General features: G+C 40.2%; 1 protein-coding gene across 34 annotated transcripts in view; it reads left to right on the top strand.

Annotated features, from left to right (window-relative positions):
• Positions 1-24768, top strand: part of FOXP1 (forkhead box P1) — a 498462-nt gene that overhangs the window by 118299 nt on the left and 355395 nt on the right. Inside the window, exon 4 of one of the 34 annotated variants that reach the window (XM_039482878.1) lies at positions 20988-21044. The exons of the other annotated variants lie outside the window; for them this stretch is intronic. The gene's annotated coding sequence lies outside the window, so the exon portion shown is untranslated. The remainder of the gene's footprint in view (positions 1-20987; positions 21045-24768) is intronic. 34 annotated transcript variants of the gene reach the window in all.

The raw sequence follows: 24768 nt of genomic DNA on the forward strand, positions 1-24768 counted from the left end.
CCCTGTGTTTTTTTTTTTTTATAAGCCTCAGCAGCTTCTCTGGTCTGTCAGACAAGGCCCCTCCTTTGGCAAACCATGGCAGGTTTGTCTGAGGGAGGGTAGACGTCTGGGTCTGTAAGCTCAGTGTCTGTCTCCACGCCATCCTAACACTTACAAGTGGGTGTGGAGACAGTGGTTGTGGCTGGCCAAAATGTCAGAGACCCTGGGCAAAATTCTGGTCCCATTGATGTTGATGGCAGAGCTCCTGTTGACTCCTTAGGGACAGGATTTCAACCCCAGAGTTTGCAGCTCCTCTCCGGAGACTGCTGTGGCAGTTAGTGTTGCCTTCTGCTCGAAAAAGACAGGTTCACGCACTTACTGAAAATCAGGGTGGATTTGATTTAAATCAAATTGTTTTAAATCACTAGTCAGGAAGACTCGCTTTAATCATGGATTTCTACATAAAAGTGTACATTCTTGTTGGTTGTTATAACCTTAATACATATTCTTCACAACTCAGAGATAGATGTATGTTTAATTTTTAGAAGGTACACGCTATACATTTCTAAAGTGATTTATGTTGAAAACTTTTCAGATTAGAAAATGAATGATTGTTTGGTTATTTCATTTGCCAAAGGTAATTGAAACAGATATTTATGAAGTTTACCTCCCAATGACAATCTCCAATTCAGCAGGTTCATCATTAATATTTGGAAGATTTTCTTGCCATGCTGTAGTAAGAGGAGAACATCACCAGACAGACATTTTAAATTCTTTTATTTAACTATTTCTCACCTTTATACATTATTTATTTAAAAACATTTTTGCTGTTAACAAGCATGTTATCTCTGGAGACACAAATCCACAGTTTGAGAATTGCAAAACCAAGCATCTCTGATGGTATCTTCTAGACTGAGCACTGAGTCCTACTGGGTGGATAGAAAGATTTAACCTAAATAATCTATACAGAAGCCCCTGGAACCCTGTAAGAATGGGTCCCTAATCTATGAACTATTAGAACTCATTTACAAAGCTTTGCTTAAACATTACATGACTATATTCTCTCATAGTATAGAATTAGAATTTATAATCCCTATTCCATGATGAGGTATCTTTTGAGCTATAATGTTTCTTAATTAAAATTAGGGTGACCAGACAGCAAGTGTGAAAAATCGGGACAGGGAGTGGGGGGTAATAGGAACCTATATAAGAAAAATACCCAAAAATCAGGACTGTCCCTATAAAATCGGGACATCTGGTCACCCTAATTAAAACTATCTTTAGATCAGATATTTTTTGATAAAATGCTTTTTGAGGGAAAAACCTATTTATTATTTATTTTAATTCATTGATTTTTATCCACCCTGCTGTAAATCATTGTTAATTTGGATGGGAATCTTCATTTCTTCCTTACAATATCAATAAAGGATCAGGGAAATCACCAGTTTAATTCAACATTCAAGTCCTCCCTAACCTCTGCTCCTACAGCTTGTGGGCCCAAATATCCTAAAACCTAAACATGAACCTAGACATACACAGCTTCACAACTGACTCACTTTCAAAGGCAACAGAGAACTGTCTACAATTCGTGCTTACAAGCCCTCACTTTCACTCTTGGGCACAAAACCTGTACTCCAACCTCATTAATAGGCTTTAACTGTACATGAGTGTGTTTTTTTGGTAAAAACATCTTAATCTTGCTGAGGTTAGATTTCAGGTCGCGTGTTTGAGTGAGATGGTGAGGAACTGAACACGTGCATTATCTGTGCACATAGTTCTATGAAATCACGTGCATACTGAGTGTACAGACTGGATATACTGTATCCAACAAATTAAAATCCTCTCTCTCTATAGCTCCATTCCTATAAAAGAAAAAATCTCGTGCCCTATAGTTACAAACTGGCACAGATTAAATAATAAAACAAGCAGACTGTGTAATATTTTGGTTCTTTTGAATGATAAAACTACGCAGAGTCCACTTGCAGTTTAGGTTCATCATTCATGGGTTACACTGGGGTGCCTAATTCAGGCAACAGAGTTAGGCTTGCAGGCCCTACCATCTGGGGAGCTCTAATGTGTATTTGAATAGCACAGTGTGCTGGTGGGCTTGTATACAAGACATTCACACACACCATATATTGGTTGAGGAAAGAGAAGGAAATTGTTTCAGCAGTGAATGATTTATATTTACTAAAGCAGTGAAGAAATACCTGATAGCTCACAAGTATTCAAAGCCAGTGGTGAGTTATAGAGATCTTTCTGCACCAGTGAGGAATCTACTTTATTGTCTGTTTGTACAACATGCATATTTTTAATGCTTACTTTTATTTTGGTTTACAGGTCTTTCTCTAGTGATTTTTTTTCAAAGTCTCTCCTACCAGTTCTTTATCTGTTTTTTGATGCCATATACAGAGCAGGGTGGGAAGCCTTTGTACACTTTTTGTTGGTTGAACTCAAACTAGTTTTTCTGATCGCTTGGTTGCAAGCTACTGTGATGAGCACAAGGAATTTAATTGTGATTGACATATGATGTACTTTTTAAAGCAAAAGTGTTCTATCGGCAGCGAGGCACCCACAGCTTGGTTTTGCATCTGTCATAAAGATGCCCCAGTTGTTGGCACAGCGATTTAAGTTTAAATCGCAGTTTCCATTTGAATCCTTTCTGGTGTCGGGTTAAAACTTGGCCATTTTATGTTGCTCTGAGATCGCAAGTCCCACTACTTCCTACAAGCCAAACTCAGGGATCTTCTCAGTTTCTGTTACTTGGACTATTTTTTATGCTGAATAGAAGCTTCCTACAGCATACCAACCTGTGGCAAAGACTGTTTTAACCTCACTAATTCTGTTGTTGTTGTAAGGCTTCATTAATACATGATACTGCTACTAATTATTATTAAGCCTATAGAGATCCTTGGATGGAAGGGGCCACAGCAGTGCAAAATTTTATTACTTATTTTATTGTCAGAGCTCAGGATTAAAATCTGGGAGTGTAGGTATTCAGGAACAATGGGGAAATTCAAGTAATTATTAAAGCAGCTTTTATAAAACTTTATAAAATGTAAAAGATTTTTAATGGTCATGTAATGCTGAGACAGAGTGCAGAGCACCCTTAATTAACTCATCCATGTAGTCTTTTTCTTTACTAGTAAAGATCTCTGAACAGGTCATTAATGTATAAATACAGTAGTTCACATCATAAAGTCACCATGTCAACTTTGTATGGTTTGTCAATGTCTATTTAAGGAAGATTCAGGAATTAGCTGGTAAGAAATCTGAATGGCTTCTTATTCCCAGGGTGGTCTTTTCAGTTCAGGATTGTGGTCTTTGTGGCAGGCAGTTGGGGAAAGCTTGCAGAGTCACTTCCTGTGTTGTACCTGGCTTGTGGATAAATAGCAAACTTCATATTCCAGAGCGACAAGTTTTTATAGCTTTTTCAAGTACAGTAGAAGTAGTTTGGAAGAATTTTAGATGTTTTTACTGGAGATACAAGTATAGAGGTGGGATGATGACAGTACATGCCAGGTTTTAGAGTTTGAAATGAGTGACTGAATATGTTGTAATTAATAAATTGAGTGGAAAAATAAACACCTGAAGATGGTAATTAATGAGGTTTGTACAAAGTATTTTAAGACCCTCACTTCAAAATTTTCCACTTTTTTTTGTTTACTGTTATAGAAGAGATTTATATTATCTTTAGACTGAGTTTTATTTTATGAAGAAAAACTCTCTTCTTGGCAAGTCCCAGATTACATTTTTTTTCAGTTAAATCTCATCTGAATATTTGGTTTTGGTGGAAGAATAGTTACAGAACACATTAATTTGGTTTATCCCTCTTTGTTGCCCTACTCCTGACTTTTTATTTTCAAATAACATTCATTCCTAGAATCATAAAAATGTAGGGCAGGAAGGGATCTCGAGGGGTCATCTAGTTCAGCCCCCTGCCATGAGGCAGTGCCAAATATACCTAGACTGTCCCTGAGAGGTGTTTGTCTAACACATTCTTCAGAACCTCCAATGACCGGGATTCTGTGACCTCCCTTGAAAGTCTATTCCAGTGCTTAACTATCCTTATAGTTAGAAAGTTTTTCTTAATATCTGACATAAATCTTCCTTGCTGCACATTACTACTTGTCCTACCTTCAGTGGACACACAGAACAATTGATCACTGTCATCTTTATAACAGACTTTAAAATACTTGAAGACTGTTATCAGGTCCCCTGTCAGGTCTTCTTTCCTCAGGACTTAACATACCTGGTTCTTAACCTTTTCTCATAGGTCAGGTTTTCTGAACCTTTTATAATTTTTGTTGCTCTTCTCTGGACTGTCCAATTTGTCTACATCTTTCCTACTGTGTGGTGCCCAGAACTGGACACTGTCCTCCAGCTGAGGTCTCACCAATGTCAAGTAGAGCAGGACACTTATCTCCCGTGTCTGTTAATACAGCCCAGTATATTAGCCTTTTTTTGCAACTCCATCACATTGTTGTCTCCTGTTCAGTTTGAGATCCACTAAAATACCCAGATTTTTTTCTGAAGTACTACTGCTTAGCCAGTTATTACCCACTTTGTATTACTGCATTTTTCCCCCCTTCCTACGTGAAGTACTTGGCACTTGTCGTCATTGAATTTCATCTTGGTGAATTCTCTAATTTGTCTAGGTCTTGTTGAATTTTAATCCTGCCCTCCAAAGTGCTTGCAATGCCTACCAGCTTCATGTCCTCTGCAGATTTTATAAACATACTCTCCATTTCAGTATCCAGGGCACTGAATGAAAATGTTGAATTGTGTGGGACCCCACTAGATGCATCTTCTAGGTTTGACAGCAAACTATTGATAATTAATCTGTGTGGTTTTTTCAGCCAGATGTGCACCCACCTTTTCGTAATTTAATCTAGACCACATTTCCTTTGTTTGAGAATTCCATGTGGGACTGTATTAAAAGCCTTACTAAAATCAAAATATCACATCTACTGCCCCCCGCCCCCCCAAATCTGTTAGGCCGGTAACTTATTAAAGTAAAGTAAGTTGATTTGGCATGACTTGTTCTTGATAAATCCTTGTGGGCTATTGCTTATCGCCCTATGATCCTCTACAAATTAATTATTTAATAATTTGTTCCAGTATCTTTCCAGATATTGACATTAGTCTGTCTTGTCTATAATTCCCTGGGTCCTCTTTATAAATATAAAATAGGTTTTATATTTGCCCTTCTCCAGTCCTCTGAAACTTCACCTATCCTCGAGGAGTTATTGAAGATAATCACTCATGGTTCTGAGATTGCTTCAGCTAGTTCTTTGAATATGCTACGAATTTCATCAGGCTTCGCTGACTTGAATATATGTACATTCTTTGAATATTCTTTAAGTTGTTCTTTCCGTATTCTGTCTGGTGTTCCATACCCCTTCTTAATATTAATTGTGTTAAGTGTCTGGTCACAATTAACCTGTTTAATGCCTATTTTGCGTCATCTGCATAAACACCTTACCCTTCTCGGTGTTATCTGTTATTAGCTCTCCTTTCCCATGAAGCAGTGGGCTTACACTTTCTTTTGCCTTTCTCTTATTCCTCATGAATTTACAGAACCTCTTTTTATTGCCTTCTTATTCACTTAGGTTCCACTCCTACCATGCTCCAGCTTCCTATGTATATTTCAGTGTTTGAGACCTAGAGTGACCAGATAGCAAGGGTGAAAAATCGAGACAGGAGTTGGGGGGTAATTGGCACCTATATAAGACAAAACCCCAAATATCAGGACTGTTCCTATAAAATCGGGACATCTGGTCACCCTAACATGCTCAGAAATAGATGGCTGGATAGATTTGAACCCCACCTTCCCTCATGTAAAGTTCATATCTCAGCATTCATTAGCACGTGCAAGCACAGAGGGTTTTGCTGTTTGCTTCTTAGTACGTCTCTTTGATCTTGAAGTGCTAGGGGCTTTGCCACCGAGGTGAGGTGCTCAGAAGAGGAAAAAACCCAACTAAAAATTGCAATGGAATAGCAATCTGTTATACGCAAAGGGGGATGGAATAAATATGCTTTTTAAAATACACTTGTCTATTCCAATGCCTTCTTTGATAACTTTGAGCAGGTTTTGTTGTGTTTGTTGGTATGTTTAGTATTGTATGATTGCACAGAGACTGACATGATGATATGAACAAAATTTCAGTTCTACCTTTTTTCTCCTCTTTGTTTTGAGCCTGTGACTGGGTTTTGATGTCTTGCTTCTCAGAATGCTTGACGGTAGTAATAACGGAAACAGCAAAAAATGTCAGCTTGACTACTGTCTGCATGTCGGCACTAGTCCAGGGAGTTTCAAAGGGATGTTTTATTGATTCTGTAATTGCACAGTAGAATGGACAAACTGAACTGTACCTCAGGGCAAAGAAAGCCCCTGTCTAAATGGCATCTGTTGTTGGGTATACACTCTGCTTAATTTGGGCAGGGAGTGCTCCCTATGCAGTTAAACCATGGGACTGAGATCTCTCCTTAACCCTTTCTCTTATATGTTACTAACACTCTCATTTGTCAGAGGCTGTACCCAGAAGTAGGAATTGAAGTTTAGAGGCCAGTTTTTCCTGTCCTTTAGACTGATGCAGCTCTTTTGGGCAACACCAGAATTTACACCAGTGTATCTGAAAGTAAATTTTTGCTTGTAATCTTTTCTCTCTGGCTACTTTTTAGGGCACATGTGTATTTTGTTGTTGCTGAAATCTTAAATCCTTAATGTTGTTATAATGTGCAGTATTGCCTCATTTGCAATATCCACCTTTTCTTAACTGAAAAACTGGCCTTCATCTCTTATGAAATCAAATTTAAAAAAACAACAACTTGTCCTTAAGATCTGGTAACTTCCTCTAACATAAGCTGATTATTTTCCAAAACTGAAGGAGTGGACTGAGCTGTTTTGGTAAAACAGTCGCAAATTAAATTTGTAAACTTTTGCTGTTTGACATATTTTTTCACTGGCATGCTGTCTGTGTTCTATGTTTTTAATTTGGTGAGAGCACAAATCAATTAGAAGGCTAACCTAGGGTAATTCAGACACTGAAGAAACAGTCATTCACAGAGCATTTTACCTTCCAAAGGAGATTTGGTACTTCACACAGGTGCCAGTTTTTAAAGCAAAAGTAGAGACTTTGAGGTCAAACTTGTGTAGTTTTTTGACGAGGTGTGGGAGCTCAGGATTTGAATCCTAGTTGCTCTCTTGCTCCTTTAGCCGTCAGGGGCTGGAAATGCTGCAGAGATCCTGCATTCATCCTCAGGGGAGAGGGAGTGTCTTGCAGCTCTCAATAGTTATGGTTAAAAAAGAAGCCGTGTGGATGAGCTCTAGAAGAAATATTCTATCTCACAGAACTGGAAGGGACCTTGAAAGGTCACTGAGTCGAGTCGAGTCCAGTCCCCTGCCTTCACAGCAGGACTAAGTATTGTCCCTGACAGATTTTGCCCCAGATCCCTAAATGACCCCCTCAAGGATTGAACTCTTGTCCCTGGGTTTAGCAGGCCAATGCTCAAACCACTGAGCTATAGCTCAGTCCCCTTCAGTCAGCTTTGACTGCCTGGTTTCAAAGGTGTAGAACTAAAGTGAGGAAAACTAGAGCAATCCAAGATAGCCTAGTTGTGGATTGGGAAATAAACAGAGCACCTGATATTGGAGCTGCCCAACATGCAGAATTCCCCTTAATGTTAGTGAAAGCTGTAAGCCCAGATTGGTTTCTCAACCAATAGAGATGTTAAAAGGTTTTGTCTACATTTAATTTTGGCTGTCTTAGGGTTGCCGGTTTTGGTTGGACATATTGCTGGAGGTTTCGTCACAGGACATAATCGTTAAAGATTAATCTTTAATTCCTGGAGACTCCAGGACAATCCTGGAGGACTGGCACGTACCATGATTAGGTCTTCTTCCACAATCTGAATAGAAAGATTGGTCTGAATTTAGCACATGATCTGTCATTTATTTTTGGAAAATGTGCAAAGTTTGTAAGTATTTAAAAAAATCGATAGAAAATGTAATGTTCTTTCAAAGAATTTGTTAAAAGAAAACTACATCGCAGCTGGATTTTAGTAGGTTTTACAAAATTATTTTATTGTATTAAATCTGTTTAAAATCAGCGTGTTCAGTTTAACATTGATATTTTTATTGAAGCTGCTGGACTTCTTGTATCTCGAGAACCTTGCTCATTATTATTAAATTCATGAACAAAACCCTGCATTTATCTAATGGTAAAGATGTGCTATGCATTACCAGATCTGTACAATTCAAAGTTTAAGGCATTTTTCAACAGTGTTGCAGAAATAAGTGAGGAAAAATCCTGGATTTGGGGCTCAACTCACTCTCGGTGGTACCAGGGAAGTGTAAATAGCATACTGCATCGGCAGTAGCAGCTGCACTCTGGGGCTTCTGCCAGAGTAGAACCATTTTATATTGTGCCTGGAAGAGATTGCCCAGGTAATTTGCTGATTCAGAAGAGGAAATGAAGATTACCAAATCCAATTGATACTCTGGGAGAATTTAAGGAGGCACAGTGTAATTACTCAAAGTACAGTTTGGCCAGGACACCAAGACCAGTGGGATCTTCAATGATCAAATTCAGTGGGTGTGTTTAATAAGCACTTAGGGAGACAGCTTCTCTCTTTCTAGGTTCTATATCACATCAACAACTGTGGTACTTGAGCACCTCTGAGGTTAGTTGGAGAGAGAGAACTTTTTTACTAACTGTGTGAACTGGGAGATCAGTCTGAATCTTCTGCTGTGGAATCCAGTAGATCTGTGAAGCTTAGCTGGGCCAGGGCAGCTAGCGGCTGTTGAGTACTTCTTTTGAACTGAACTCTAAATTTGGGGCAGTTCTTATTAAAAGTGGAATGGAAATTAAGATATCAAACTATGAAATGATAGTTAACATTTGGCTGAGTCTTTATCACCTTCCTCCCCCAACTCCGACTTTTGTTATATTGCTCATAATTTCAGTCTTGGTGAGCTCAGTGATCTGACTCTTTCTATATGTTGTAGTTTTGATGAGAATGTTGAGGTGAGTGTGACTGAAAATACAGACTATGCACTAATATTTCCTGTGCCACATCAAACCACTGAAATGACTAAAGAACATCCTGAATGCTAAAGTTCTTAGTACATATTTTCTCTCGACTATAATGCTGAAACCGAATTCTCAGCCAGTCAGAGCACAGGAAAGGTGTGAATGTACTGACCCAGAACTAGACTTATTTCCCAAAATGCAGTTCCCTGCACTCTGATAGGCTTAAACATTTATGAGAGTAAAGATTTTCAGAATTGGGCCCTTTAGTGATTTAGTGCAGCACTCCGATTTCATGGAGGCACTCTGGCCATGATAATGGACTTGGTATAAGAACCTGATAGCTCTAAGGTAGTATCCAGGGGCAGCAGACATCCTGCTAAAGTTCTGCTGAATCAGTGTCTGACTTGTTGACAGAAATCACTCACCTCTCTTTGGCAAAGACCTTCTCAGGAATTCTGTTTTGCTGTCGGGGTGTGTGTGAGATGCTTCCTAATTCTAATGCTGAGAGCCTGCAAAGACTTATGCAATTTACCAAGTAACAGCTTGTTGAGAGTATAATGTTTTAAAAGTCACAATTTAACTACTTCTGTTCGCTGTGTACTAACGTCCAATAGTAAAATTGTCACGAGCCTTAGTCCATTTTCAGAAGTGATTTAGGCATTTAGAAGATTAGGTCTCATTGATTTTTTTTTTGGCAATGGCAAAGTCACTTCTGAAAATGGGACTTAGGTCTACTATAAAATTTTCAAAAGTGCGTACATTCTGCCCTCAAATGCATTTGTGCGTACTCGCTGTCAGTGGGAGCCTCTATCTTGCCATGTAGGGCAAAATTTGACCTTAGAATAGCCAGTAAAAATAGGTTTTTTTGGTAATTTACAGCATGGGACCAATTTGATACAAATACTGCTAGGTAGTGAGGAGTACCTGAGCTCTAGCACACCTGGAGAGGGAAGTCGGGCTTGGGTGGCTATAAGACTTGTATAAGTAGGTGCATTTCCAGCAGATCGAGGGATGTGATCATTCCCCTCTATTCAGCACTGGTGAGGCCTCATTTGGAGTACTGTGTCCAGTTTTGGGCCCCACACTACAAGAAGGATGTGGATAAATTGGAGAGAGTCCAGCGGAGGGCCACAAAAATGATTAGGGGGCTGGAGCACATGACTTATGAGGAGAGGCTGAGGGAACTGGGATTGTTTAGCCTGCAGAAGAGAAGAATGAGGGGGGATTTGATAGCTACTTTCAACTACCTGAAAGGGGGTTCCAAAGAGGATGGATCTAGACTGTTCTCAGTGGTAGAAGATGACAGAACAAGGAGTAATGGTCTCAAGTTGCAGAGGGGGAGGTTTAGGTTGGACATTAGGAAAAACTTTTTCACTAGTAGGGTGGTGAAGCACTGGAATGGGTTACCTAGGGAGGTGGTGGAATCTCCTTCCTTAGAGGTTTTTAAGGTCAGGCTTGACAAAGCCCTGGCTGGGATGATTTAGTTGGGGATTGGTCCTGCTTTGAGCAGGGGGTTGGACTAGATGACCTCCTGAGTTCCCTTCCAACCCTGAGATTCTATGATAAGACACTCTTACTTACCCCAGTCTTGCGGGGTTGCCTTTAGATTAGCCTAGGGGAGTGAATGTCAATGTATTTGTCTTAGCATTCTTGTTGTGCGGCCTCTTATAACTTACTAGGGAGTTAAGGTAAAGCTTCTATTCACTCAAGTCGCCAATTGATAGTTGTGCATAGAAGCATGAGTGGTCCTTAGTTGCCCAGACCTTTCAAAGGTAAGTATGGACAATGTTGTTGGACTCTGCTCCTCCACAGATGACCGCATATCACAATGGCCAGACTCCGAGCTGTTGTTTGATCTGTCTGATGGCCTTTTTCTTATGATTTTAAATACTGGGAATTTCTATAGAGCATTTGATTGTCACAGGTGAGGTTCTAAGAGATTAATCCATCCCTTCAGAGTATGTATGGATAGACTATTGTTTTACAATGGATAGTAGTTGGAAGGATCATTGAAAGGTGCAATAAAATACAATGATACTGAGAGTGTAAAAACACTGCATCTTCTCTGTTTGATATTTGAGAGAAACCTTTTATCACTAAAAACTGGCTGTGTACCAATTTGTTAAAAACAGAAGTAGGAAACTGCAGGTTTTTAATTCATGCCATTTGAACCCTCTTACTGTGGATGAATGCAGTGTGTAAATTATAGTTCCCATGAGGTAAAAATCAGTCAAATGCTGCTTAACCTTTGCTTTGCCTTTGCCATGTTTCATGTTACATTTGTGCTTAAGAGAACGTGTATTAGCTTTCACCTTGCTACAATGTGAAATCATCCTGAAGATTCCAGTTAGTATGCGTACATTCTTAAAATTAGGATTCAAGATGTGATAGTGCTAAATTCCAGTCATCAGAGTTTGATTTTGTAATAAGAGTTTCATAATGTGTGAATGTACCTTATTTGTAGATGTAGATGGTTATGTTTAGTTCAGCATACTAGTAGTGACTGCTACAGTTTAGTATATATGTTGTATTAGTGGCTCTTAGTTTGCAAAACTATTTCCGTTATAACTCTGTCAAACCTAACTGTACAAAATAATCATCTCTGAGACTGAATTTTTCCAAGCATGGTCTCAAACCAAACATGATTTTCCTTTTTGTTTCTTTTCTTAGTTGTTTTGAGGAAAATGTGTGGAGCTGTTTGAATTATGTCAGGCAGACAAATACTTAAACTGCTTAACTTTGTAGAGGAGAAAAAGTTGGCCAACTTGGACACTTGATGTGCATACGATCTGATCCTAAGCCCACTGAAGTCAACGGAAGACTCTCATTGGCCTCAATGGACTTTTGGATCAGGCTGGTGGTGCTCGGTGAAGTATGCATCCGTGACCATGCTTAAATAAGTTCAGCGGGTAATAACAGAGTGATGAGAGACTGAGAAATGATTTTAGTTCTCTGCAAAGATGTTTAGCTGCTTATTAGACAAAACATGATAGCTTGCCTCTTCCCTACCCTCAAAATGCACAATTTTCATTCCCCTTCTCCCACCCCCTCACAATGTAAAAGCAGACATTTCCCACAGAAATGTCCATTTCAATAAAAAAAAGCCGTTTTCTGTTGGAAACATTTCCAAGGAACATTTTTGACCCGCTCTAACAAATCACTTATAAGCTCTGTGAATTGCAGGAGGTTGTTCTTGGGACAGTTTACATGAAAATGATTAAGGGCTCATTGAGGGGAACCTGAAGACAAAGGTCTCCTCTTCCCTCCCTGCCAAAGTTGCTACATTGCTTCAGTCAGCAACAGAAGACACACAACTTTTCCATGCTCTGTCTCAAAATGGTAGACTCCCGGGTCTTTCCACAATTTTTGCATTCTGTAATATTCTGCAAATTCTAAGCTTCCATGCTTAAAAGAAAATATTAAGTGTCTATCTCCAGTTGCCAAGCCACACTGATTACAGTGGAAGCAGATGTGTTGTTGCCCTATTAACCCAGCCTTACAGTAGATTGCCTGCAGCCAAACAGTAGCAGCAGTAAAGAGGTGTGCTTTAACCCTCAGCCCCCACCCCACATTCCATTCACCTATGTCAAGCAGGGACTTCAAAGTCTAGTTGAATCATTTAAATAATATTTTACGCACAGTCATGTCTTTTTCTTTTCTTAAAAAAGGAAACTAAATGTGCTCTGAGGTTGCTAGTCAATAATAATAGTAAAGAGAAATTCAGAAGTTAGGGTGCCTATAACATTAAATTGACTACACTACAGATCCTGTCTATTTTATAATATTTATTTGACACTATAAACAGAAACATTAAAATACATACTTATAAGGACAGACAAAGCTAGAACATTTAATAAGGATATGTAGCAGGGCTCAATTAATATTTCTGCAGGAAGTTTAACTTGTGCATTTTTTTCCTTTCAGATAAATAATTAGTTCAACCACAGGATCAAATCCTGAGATTTTTACTCCGTTTTTGCTCATTCCTTACTTAGGCAAATACCTGTCCAATATCAATGAGTTGACATCCGTTTGTTCACCTGAGTAAAAATGGAATAAAGATTTTTGAGAACTCTCTCTCTTCTCCCCCCCCCCCTTTGTATTGAGTAAATAAAATGATTTTAACTGTCTGTTTAGAAAAATGAAGAGAGAACTGAGCATTGGACTGCATTTCTCATCCACAGCCTTTGTATGTTTTGGACTGTTTCTTCAAACAGTTCTTCTAGTGTATTTCATCCCTAATATGGAGTGAGAGGGCAGATCAAACCACATGCTCCTTCAGTCCAGAAATCTTTTTTTTCCCCTCAAAAAAGAAAAAGGGAAAAAAAGAGAGCCTGGAGTATACTCATATTACCCTCAGGAAATGGAGCTAAAGATTAATATACTTATTTGTAGCTGAGAAGAAAAGTTGAAATTAAAAGTGAACCCTTCGGAACTACTTGGATTTAAAGAGTTCTCACTAAATGTGAACTCCAGTTAAAAAACAAAATAAAACTGCCTGTAAAGCTTGCATTTTGGGGTTTGTATTAGAAGCAAAAGACTGCCAGACTCCTACTCTATGCGTTCCTCTCGTGTGTAAATAATGAAACTAAAAGTATTGCTTTCATTTGTGGACAGTCCCTAATTTTCCCCCGATCTCTCCAAAAGTCTATACAAGAGTAAAGAGAAGTTTCAAATGTGAAAAATGAAACTTCTGGTATTTATTGATGCTTCAAATATGAAAATGCATTGTGAAAACATATCTACATGGGGAACTAGATGACTCTGGGGACTGCTGTTTGGATGCATAGTCTTTCATTTTTAGGTCAGCAGTTCAAATCTAGCCCTCTTTGGCAATGGTTGAGACTCATTACTAACTAATTGCTACTCAGTTGCCTTTGGGTCTAAGTCCGGTTCCCAGTAGATGTCTGCATAATAGTAGGCATCAGCTGACACTATTGTTGGCAGCTTTAGAAAAGGGCTGAATGGGTTTGGGAACTGGAACACCCCTCTGATACCCACAGAAGAAGGCTGAGGCATATTGATGATGCAGTGTTGAGCAGCTTACTCTGTCAGTGCCCATATCCATGTTGTACTTCTAAAAAGAGAGGAGTTCAATCTACAGGGATCGTCAGTCTGCTTTCTTTCTTGAATACAAATAAATCAGTCCCTTTATACACCCCTCCTTTAATTAGCAAAATTACTTAAATTTAAAATTACTGACAACAATAGAACCCCCCTGATCTTGCATTTAGAGCTTAATTTTAGATCTGGACTCTGTGGAAGAGAAGCTACTGTGCTAGGAGAGAGGGTGATCTTGTGACTAAAGCACTGAGGTGGAAGTCAGAAGATCTGGATTTGTTGTGAAGCTAAATTCATTAACGTTTGTAAAACATTTTGAGATCCTCTGACTGAGGATGCTGTAAAAGTCCAATGTATTGTTATTGGATGAAGTGTCAAAAGGAGGTGGATGATCTGATAGTGTCTGAAAATGACCCTGAAATGGTGGGGCTCCATTATGGTTACTCCTCAGTGTGTAAATGAATTTGTATCCTGAAGGTACTTTGGCTCATGTAAAATTTTGTTCCATGAAGGCCTGGCTTCTGTGAACGCCCCTTCATTGCATGTCTTTCTCCATATCTTCTCCATCTAGACCAGTGCTGGATGGCTATGAAGGAGGGAAGTCTTTGAGCCTTATACATTTTCTAAGTACTTATATGGACTCTGTTCCTGTAATTTCTGAGGATCTTGGCTTTTTAGTGGTTTAGGAATGTGAATTAATTTAGTAACAGAAGTCCCAGTAATTTTTCAGTACAATTTCTCTCTAGAAGAAAGAACAAGAATACTTGTGGCACCTTAGAGACTAACAAATTTATTTGAGCATAAGCTTTCGTGGGCTACAGCCCACTTCTTTGGCTGCATAGAAGTAGTACCCTAGGTATTATTACTGTACATGTGTAAGATAGCAATCACAGCCTGCCTGGGAACACATTCTGTAGTTTTGCAGATAATGGATTTTGCTGTTTTAGGAGTAGGGCATATTTGAAATAAAGAAATCTAGAATTAATGCTCCTCTTGATGGTTTGTATAAGAAGGATATGTTGACATAGCTCCCATTCTGTTCTGCATACAGTTTGTTGAGGTATGCGTGCATAACTCTATATAATGTACAGAGTAAGTACAACAAGCTTTTAACATCTTGGTTATTTTGGTGAAACATTCAGACAATATGTCAATTTAGTTTTGTATCAGCTTCAAACATTTAACCGCTGAAACCTCTAAAGCGAATGTTACAGAGCACACCGCTTGTCTGTTTACCTTGTCTAAGACCATGTGAAGTCATATGTGAAAAGTGATAAGAATCAGAGTATCTCCTCTGGTAGTTCAGCATGAGAAGCAGATGAAGAGACAGACAAATCTGAAGAATGACTGATAACAGCTACAAAACAAATACACTCTTCTTGCCTCATTTCCATTCTCATGTGCAAATGGACAATACAGGTGCTAGTGAGAGAGATGGTGCTAGTGGTTATGGCTGCTGGGCACAGATGGTAGTGCTCTTGCTGCTGCTATAACCCTGGGAGTGAAGTCATTTTGTTTCTGGTTACCTGTCCATCAGGGGTGATGAGAAAATCTTACTGGTTCTGAAATCACTTAAACTTGTGTTCTTCTGCCCTAGTAAGCCTCCAGGCATGGGAATCTTGGGGTGTCACCTCATTTAATACATTATTTATTTTATTGGTATTTTGAATGTTTAGTAATTTCACAAAATGTAAACAATAATTTAACATTTATCCCTTAGTTGGTCCCTTCTCCCACCGAAGACTAAAGGCCAATCCTGTAAACGGTGTCTGCATGGGTGGAACCCCCGTTTGGTTTCAGTGGGGCTCTGGGCAATACAGTTGCAGGATCAGGGCTTAAGAGGCTCTTTGCTCATGGAGTGCTTTTGCTGGTCCACCACACAAGGAGTTCGTTTCTTCTTTCCCAAGGAACTACAAAGGCCCAACAAAGCTAAGTGGAGAAAAGACTCCTACTTTTTTCCACTTAAGTACAATATTTTCCTACACGTCATTAGGCAGTCAAAACTCATTTGAATGTGGAATTTTTGTGTTACTTAAGCAATAGCATGTGACTCGCATGGCTTCTTTCTTATACGTGGCTAGGGAAGGAACAAATATTAAATATTTAAGTTTTGTGTAAATACTGAAGATTCACATAAATCATTTTTTATAACAGAAAAACGAAAATAATTTATTAAATTAGATGGCATTAAATTGTTAAAATCAGTAACCATTCTGATTACTATCTTGTCTCACACATTTCACATCCCGAATACTTTTATAGAACCCCGATAGTCTCAGGAATTCCTGCAGTCTGTAAATTAACGTTTTATATCAATTGAAAGATAGGATTATAGAGGCTCAGGTGATGTGTAGCATTGGCTATTAGCTGTAGCAGTTCTTGAGTAAGAATTAACCTAGAGTAAAATTGAGGTATGTGCGTAGAAGGGGTCAGGAGGCTAGGGCATAATCTAAATGTTGTTTTGAAGTCTGCCACCTTGCAAACTAACTGGGCTAGAAGAATCATTACTGGAAAGCAGGTATCTTGAAATGCCCAGTAGTCATGTGGACCAGGAAAAATACGATCCATTTCCCCAAAAGTACAGGATGCTTTCAACATTCGAAGCACCTCAGGCCAGTCTTCCCTTTTGTCAGAATCTTTAAACTCCCTAAGCAGGATGCGAACTTGAGTAGTGGGCTATTTGTTTGTTATGAATGGAGAGTGGAGAAATGGAATTCTTGTTTCCAAATGTAAATATAACTTAATTTTGCATATTTTCTTCAAATAAATAAATAAATATTCTGAAATGCTTACTCTCTCTACTACAGACTAATTATTTCGAATACTGTCTTTGAAAATCAACTTTGTAGCTGAATGGCATATAAATGGAATCGAATGTTGCCAAAAATTTAGATTGTTCTTTAACTAAAAACAAACAGCTGAACTGATTTTAGATTTAAATAGTATCCCTGTTGGCTATCCTGCCTCCCCCAGACGCTGGTATGTCTTAACATAGCCATTTTGTAACCCCCTTTAAAAAATGGTTTTAGAATGGCAACACTATCAAGTCCTTAACTATACACAGCACACTGCTGAGAGCCACTATAATAATGTTTAATGTAGTTTTGGGGAAGAGAATCAGTAGCATAAAGTAGGATCGCTGCTTGACTGGTCTTTTTCCTGACAGGAAGAAAAGGACAGTGATCAAGCTGAGTTCTCAAAGGGGGCCATTAAATCACTGGGTAACATGAAGAATAGGATGTACACAGCCTGCTTTGGAAAGCCTGTAACAAAGCACTTGAACTGTAGTGAGATAGATAATTCTTGTAGGAACATCCAGATGTCTGTGATCCTTTTCCATATGGATTAAACAGTGCTAGAGTGCACGAAAGCCAATGGGAAATGCTCGTATGTAGATTTTTGTAATGGTTTCAGCAGTGTTTATGATCTGACAGCAGTAATTGAGTCTGTGTATCAGTCATGACCAGGAATAGAAAAAAATATACATCTACACACAAATATTGCTGAATATCAGTGGATGTATGCTACATATGGTAGTAAAAACAGAATGTTGTATCATGTAGTCATTTAAAGGTATGTATGCTCAGGCCACATAAGTTTCCTAAACCTCAATGAACAAGATGATTATCCTCCTTCCCTCATCTTTATTCCTAATAAAAATAAATAAATAAAGAGAGCAAATATAGCTGGTTCTTTTGGTTTTGGTCCATATGTGTTTAATTTCACAATAATACATAAGATGATGGGGTAGGAAAGGATTAATATACATGCCTCTTATATACTATATTAGAAAAATGATTTATTTTGGTGTAGCTGCAAATAGTGGCTTTACCAGTGTGGTGGCTACCAGAAAAGATCCACGTTAGAAGGGATATTAATAATGTCCAACCCTCAGAAACCTGGAAAAAAAGCTTTCTTTAAAAATCAGAAAGGGGAGGGAGAATCCTCCAAAGAAGCTGTCCCACATCTGTTAAATGTTTGCTAGAGGAGAAATCCTGAGATGGGCATCTAGTTTTCCTCTTGTTCATGTTAAAGTTCAGCAATTTTGATGCACAGTTAGCTGTGGGGAGAAAAGTGAGGACAGTGGGTTTAGTGTGAATTGGGGAAAAGTGTCTCAGGGGTTGGCTACACTTGCAAGTTACAGCGCAGTAAAGGAGCCCCGGGCACCCTAGCTCACTCCCCATCCACACTGGCAAGGCCCGTAGAGCACTCTGACTCCGCGGCTACAGCGCTGCTGGTACCCCATCTTGGCAAGAGGAATAACGTTTGCTGCACCTTGGCTTCAATGCCCGGGCATCAGTGTGAACGAGGTGTTGCGTTACTGCGCTCTGATCGGCCTCCAGAAACGTCCCATTATCTCCTTAAGTCAAGTGGCCACTCTTGTCATTGTTTTGAACTCCTGTAGGAATGCGGAAATGCCCTTTCAAAGCTCCATTTCTGACAGCTGGCATGCAAGCCATTAGTGTGGAATGCTGTGTGTGTGAGAGAGAGAGAGGCGGGGGGGGGGGGGAGGTCTGCTGCTGTCTGAACTTATAGGACAGCATGCTGACATGCTCTCAGCCCCCCAAAAAAACCCTCTCTCTCCCCCCACATAGACACAACACATTCTTTGTCACACTCCACCCCACCCCATTTGAAAAGCACGTTGCAGTCACTTGCATGCTGGGATAGCTGCCCATAATACACCCTCCCAATGCAGCTGCAAGTGCCGCAAATGTGGCCACGTCAGTGCGCTAGCAGCTGTCAGTGTGGACAGACTGCAGCGCTTTCCCTACTGCGCTCTACGAAGGCGGGTTTAACTCAAGTGATCTACATCTGCAAGTGTAGCCATGCCCTCAGACTGGAGACTGACATAGAATCATAGAATATCAGGGTTGGAAGGGACCTCTGGAGGTCATCTTCCAACCCCCTTTTCAAAGCAGGACCAATTCCTAACTAAATCATACCAGCCAGGGCTTTGGGTGGGGTATTAGATGACTCTGTGATTAGGTCACTTAGAAACCTCTAAGGAAGGTGATTCTACCACCTCCCCAGGTAACCCATTCCAGTGCTTCACAACCCTCCTAATGAAAGTTTGTCCTAATATCCAACCTAAACCTCCCCACACTGCAACTTGAGACCATTACTCCTCGTTCTGTCATTTGGTACGACTGAGAACAGCCTAGATCCATCCTCCTTGGAACCCCTTTTCAGGTAGTTGAAAGCAGCTATCAAATCACTCCTCAATCTTCTCTTCTGCAGACTAAACAATCCCAGTTCCCTCAGCCTCTCTTCATAAGTCATGTGTTCCAGCCTCCTAATCGTTTTTGTTGCCCTCCACTGGACTCTTTCCAATGTTTCCACATCCTTCTTGTAGTGTGGGGCCCAAAACAGGACACACTACTCCAAATGAGGCTTCACCAATGTCAAATAGTGGGGAGCGATCACGTCCCTCGATCTGCTGGCGATGCCCCTACTTACACAGCCCAAAATGTCATTAGTCTTCTTGGCAACAAGGGCACACTGTCAACTCATATCCAGCTTCTCATCCACTGTAACCCCTACGTCCTTTTCTGCAGAACTGCTGCTTAACCATTCAGTCCTTAGTCTGTAGCAGTGCCTGGGATTCTTCTGTCCTAAGTGCAGGACTCTGCACTTGTCCTTGTTGAACCTCATCAGATTTCTTTTGGCCCAAACCTCTAATTTGTCTAGGTCCCTCTGTATCCTATCCCTACCCTCCAGTGTATCTACCACTTCTCCCAGTTTAGTGTCATCCACAAACTTGCTGAGAGTGCAGTCCACACCATCCTCCAGATCATTAATGAAGATGTTGACAAAACCGGCCCCAGGACTGATCATTGGGGCACTCCGCTGGACACCGGCTGCCAACTAGACATGGAGCCATTGATCACTACCCGTTGAGCCCGACGATCTAGCCAGCTTTCTATCCACCTTATAGTGCATTCATCCAGCCTATACTTCTTTAACTTGCTGGCAAGAATAGTGTGGGAGACCGTATCAAAAGCTTTGCTAAACTCAAGGAATAACAGATCCACTGCTTTCCCTTCATCCACAGAGCCAGTTATCTCCTCATAGAAGGCAGTTAGATTAGTCAGGCATGACTTGCCCTTGGTGAATCCATGCTGACTGTTCCTGATCACTTTCCTCTCCTCTAAGTGCTTCAGAATTGATTCCTCGAGGACCTGCTCCATGATTTTTCCAGGGACTGAGCTGACTGGCCTGTAGTTCTCTGGAACTTTCTTCTTCCCTTTTTTAAAGATGGGTACTACAGGAGCCATTTTCCAGTCATCTGGGACCTCCCCTGATCACTGTGCTCTTCACATGACGACAGAGGCTGATGTACTTAGTGTTCTGTGGTGTGGCTGTTGGTAAAAATGCTGACTGCGCCACTCATGTGGCACCTCTTAGTGTGTGGTTCACAGCAGTATATTGACTTGGGCTATGAAAGAGGCATACTGTACTGTATGCTTACTGTGCTGGTTGGAGGTAAAGTGCCATGTTGACAGCCATTGGTGAAAAATAGCATGGAAATAGGCGAAAGGATTGTTAGTTTTATGCTGCTTTTATCCCCTTGACTTCAGTTTAATCTAATCTCAAATTCAATTGATACTATTGATTAGATTCCTTTCAAACCTGAGTTCTGTGTATAGGTAACTCAGTGTGTGGTAAAATGTTATTCTTTTCATATGTGACTGCAGTACAAAAGGTGAAAGTATACAATTAATTTGTCTACACGTTCTTGAAAATTGTATGCTGGATTTCTGTGAAAACGCTGTATGGAACTATATTCCCAGCAAATTATTATTTACTATGATTTTTGCCTTGAGATTTAAAGTAAAAAATTGTTTCCTTTTGGTGCTTAATGGCTTTGTATGATATTTTTAGAAACCTGGTCCATTCTTCCTGCTGTAGGTCTGTGCATCTGATCTTCGAGAAGAGTCTAACAATAAAGGAAGTGCAACTTTATAGGTCTGTTACTTTTATGTATCAATAACTGTGTACATGAAGTTTTGAATTTTGAAAAATAAACTTGGAGGGTCGGGGATTAGATGACTCTGTGATTAGGTCACTAGCACACATTCCAGGGTGTGAGTTACGGAAAGTGGCTCTTTAATTAGTGGCCTATGCAAAATGAGTTGGTGGTCTTTAGTTCTTTGTGACTAGGGGCCATTTTGTAAATACAACTATTGTATCTGGCACTCCTAAGAGGGGAGAAAAGGTCCCAGAGGAGATCATAGCTACCATTACAAATAAATCTAAAATGATGCCCCAAACAAATGCACAGAATGAAAACCCCAACATTTTACAGTCATGCTGCTTTCCCGGCGCTCCTTTTTCTTTGACACTTTACCTGCATAAACAGCACCAGTATGGGGGTAATCCTTGGAGCACTGGCTTTGGTATGACAATTGTTGGCCATCTCAGCAGGGAAGAAAACCACGTTATTGGAACACTGAGTCATGTCAGTGTGGACATCAAAATTGTGATTCATTTATCTTTGTTAAATATAAACCAGTATTCGTATTGAAATGCATACTTATTGTCTTGCATACTGGTGTGTTTGGAAGCCTGGATATTCCCATGCAGTACCTGAATTCAAGTGATTTTTAACTGTTATGAGAAATGGTAATTGTCATAATCACTGTGGGTGTATTTTTTAAATCTTATTTTGACAAGGGAATAGGGAGATACTCAGATTGTGGGGAAGGTGGTAGGTAATGTGGAAAAAGAGCTGTAGTTTTAGCCAGGTGAGACAGCAACACTGATTGTCCTTTACCAAAATGCAACTTGTTTGTGAGATAGGAAGCAGACAGAGTTATCATTAAGGCCCATCCACATGTTACAATCCTTTTTATGTGAATATTGAGTCTGTTCTAAATTCAGACTTTTGATTTATTTGATTATCACATGTAGATTTTTTTGTGTTTTTAAATAGGAGGGAATCTGCGGAGGGGATTCTCTTGCTCTGATCTCAAGGAACCATCCATATGGGGTCCCTGATTTTTCATCCTTTCTCCTCTATTTTGTCACTGTTCTGTCATTTGCAAGCCTGAAGACTTTCAGTCTTCTCTGGATCTGTAGGACACGCACCTGAACTGTATCTGAGTTCCATCAGTGACAACCCTAGCTGTTAAACTTCAACCGTCATTACCAGGATAAGTCTTAGCCTTCTGCGAAGTGTTGCCCCACAAAACTTTTCAGGAAAGCCTTTCTAACAGCCATGTTTGAGTAGTCTTATCGGGGGAATCTCTTACCCAATTCTGAGACAAAAGAATAGAGACAGAGCTGGGTTATTAAATGACTACATACATTAGAATGGTTGATTTATCAGCTTAGGAGAGAGCATCCCCATGGCCACTTAAAACCTAGGTTCATTTGGGATTCTGCTACACCCACAGAGTGGTAGAATTCCTCCTCTGGAATCCTTCTTGACTCATTGCACTGGATCAGCCAGGCAGACTTGTCTTCATTTTGTTCATTAAGATTTATGATGGACAACAATGCAGAGATACAGAGATGTCCTTACTGATTTTTTTTTCTAGCTGCAAAATTGTTTTCTATAACACACGCACTCTGCATTTCTCTCTTCTCCTTATGTCTGAAAACTTTATATTTTTGGTGAACCAAGAAACAGGATCTGGTGAGCAAAGTCACATTTATCTGCAGCTTTATTCCACTTCCAGAAACTTTTTTGTTTGCAAGTCTAGGGAGGGAAGCAACAGATGGTCCAGGTGGCTTGAGAAGGCACCAAAGAATGTTGCAAATCAATGAATGGGAAACCAGTGCTCTCTTTAAAGACCTTGGGTTTCAGTTCCCTCTTGAAAGGTAGAACAGTACACGCAAGGCTGAAAAATGTCAGAGCAGTCACCTATATCAACAAGTAAATTGGAAACCAGCTGTGATAAGATATTCAAAGAAGCATGGAAGCTACTGTCCTGGGCATAAAGCAATTTATCTGACCTGCCAGTCATGTATTTGCCAGACAGTTTCAATCACAAGGTGGGACTAGCTGAACAGAAAATGGGTTTCTGAGCGAATGGGAGCTTCATTCACACTCCTCAGCCCAGTCTGTGAAGTGTTGAGAGCTTCAGTGCTTGCTTTGGCAGCCTCTACAGAGAGCAAAAGTGCTCTGAGATTTGAGCCAATGTTGGTAAAGGAAGGGAGAAGCTGGGAAAGGGCCTATGGGGAGAGACCCTTTTAGGACTTGATCCTGCCAGGTAACAAGTGCCTTCAACTCTTTCTCTCTCTAACGGGAATTGAGGGTGCTCCACCCTTTGTACTGCAGATACCTCAACTGAAAGTCAGTCTCCTCATTGTGTGTGCTTTTCTAAAGGCCCATGTGAGGGCCCATATACTTGAAGGGATCTGTTCAGATCCCTTCTCTTCTTGCGGATGCTAAATCGGAACCCCCTCCCCCCCGTTAGTAATATTCAGTTGTCTGTCCAAAAATCTGCTTGCTTTTTCCGGGAGGGGTAAGCAAGCTCCCATGTGTGTGTCTGTCTATATTTTCCGGAGAAGATGATTGATTGTGTACGTGTAGCTCAGAGCAGGTAATTTGATCAATGCGGTGTTGTTCCTATATTGTAAATTTTTGTTGGTTTAAGTTGGTAAGAGTTGAAAGGGTCTCAGGTAAAACAGGAGATGTAGCTCTCACTTCTTGGGAGGTAGGTCAGCAGGTTCTTATAGCCTCTCTTAAGGGATTTCACTGTAAGTTCCTTTTTTTTTCTAGCCCTTGCTCATAGCTCTGTGTGGGCTGTGATTGACCTAAGTATTATACCCAATACTCATGCTTCTTGCGGTGTGGGGGCATAAGTTTCCCCCTCTTTAAACCAAATTCTCCTCTTAGATACATAGCTTCAACTTCCACCAATGTCAGAATATTGAATTTATCTTTTCTTTCTCCATTTCCTTCTCTCTCTCTCTCTCCCTCCTTGTCCTTTCCCCTCTGCTTGTCAACTTAGCTATCCCGGGGCTGTTGGGCCTTGGGACAACAGGACTCCAACTAAGTAAGGGTTAGGGTTGTTTGTTTGTAGCCAAAGGGTGGGGATCTCTGCAGCTAGACCGAGGTAAGATACCACCAGGAGCTGGTTCGTTCCTTGGTTTAGGAAGGTAGAAGTGCTTTTAGCCTTGTGACCCAATTGACTAGCTCTAAGCTCCAGCCTGTTGCAAGATAGCCTGCCCAGAGGCAAGGGTTTGTTCTGTGGTTATGATGTGGAGGAGCTTTCCAAGAGGCAGCATCTGATTTGCACTTAAAGGCTGGTCTTCATTCCCAGGTTGGGAGAGCCACCTTTTTGTTTTGATGTCTGATAAACCACATCCCTGTTTGGTGTTTAAACTCTGGTCTCAGGAGTGTTAATTCCAAGGGGTCCCCATCCCATTACAACAATGCTTTCCATCCTGGTAAGTACATTACTTTCACTCTGTGAATACTTCTGATTCCCTCCAAAGGAAGTGAAGTTTTTCTGTATAGGACTCTGTAAGATTGTAACCCCAAATAAATGTTCATTGTGCTTTGCCTTTGAGCACGAAATAGGTAAGACAGCCACTGAGAGCACTATCTCCTGGGGCTAAGTACGGAGAATTTATTGGAGGCCTAGGAGGCTATGAAGCTCGATCAGTTTAGCGTTGTCAGAGTGGATTTAAGTCTATAGTAATTTCTTCAGTTTGGAAAATAGCCTTTCTGCTCTAGAAA

This window comes from Mauremys reevesii, linkage group 7 (genome assembly GCF_016161935.1).
Source record: "Mauremys reevesii isolate NIE-2019 linkage group 7, ASM1616193v1, whole genome shotgun sequence".
Classification (NCBI taxonomy): Eukaryota; Metazoa; Chordata; order Testudines; family Geoemydidae; genus Mauremys; species Mauremys reevesii.